Genomic DNA, 817 nt, shown 5'->3' with positions numbered 1-817 from the left:
AAAGAGTAACACATGGTGGAGTTTTTCTTATTATTACATTTCTAAATAAAATTATTTTTACAAATATAAATTTGAATATAACCGTTACTCACATCGAATTTTATTATTACTATATTATATTATTATATTATTATATTTTAAAATTTTGGTAGTTACTCACATCATTTTTATTATTATTATATTATTATATTTATAATAAATTTTGAATTACATTTTACCGTTACTCACATAACTTTTTATTATTATTATATTATATTACTATTATATTAAAATTTTGAAATAAATGAATTTAGAAAATTTTCTTACTTAATTACTTTTAATCTCCACCTTCCATTATTCCTAACACAATCCAATGGTCAATATTCAATCCTACATTTTGCCACTTTTCTCCTCTATATAAACTCATCTTCCCCACATTTTTAAAATACACAACTTACATACATTCTTCAATCCTCATTTGTTCAAAGTCTCCATTGTTTATTGCTCTCTCCAAGCTTACAAGTTTATTTCTTTTCATCTTATTCTTGAGAGGAATTATTATTATATTGTGAGGAAATAGTTGTCAGTATCCCAAATTGTAAATCTACTCTTTGAGAGAGTTGTGGTGTGTTATTATCAAACTCAAATACTTGTATCGGTTTGATCCTGCGTCGTTGAAAGGATTGAGTTTGCTCTTGAACTCGTAAAAAGAGCGGTGTACCGGTTTGGCTCTGATCCGTGGAAAGAGTCGGAAAAGTTTTTTTATTCAAATTCCCAAGAGGCGCTTGGGGAGTGGAGTAGGTCGAGTTTGACCGAACCACTATAAAACTACGGTGTC

The sequence above is a fragment of the Cucurbita maxima genome, unplaced genomic scaffold, assembly GCF_002738345.1.
Source record: "Cucurbita maxima cultivar Rimu unplaced genomic scaffold, Cmax_1.0 Cma_Scf00002, whole genome shotgun sequence".
Lineage (NCBI taxonomy): Eukaryota > Viridiplantae > Streptophyta > Magnoliopsida > Cucurbitales > Cucurbitaceae > Cucurbita > Cucurbita maxima.
This window is presented reverse-complemented; position numbering follows the sequence as displayed.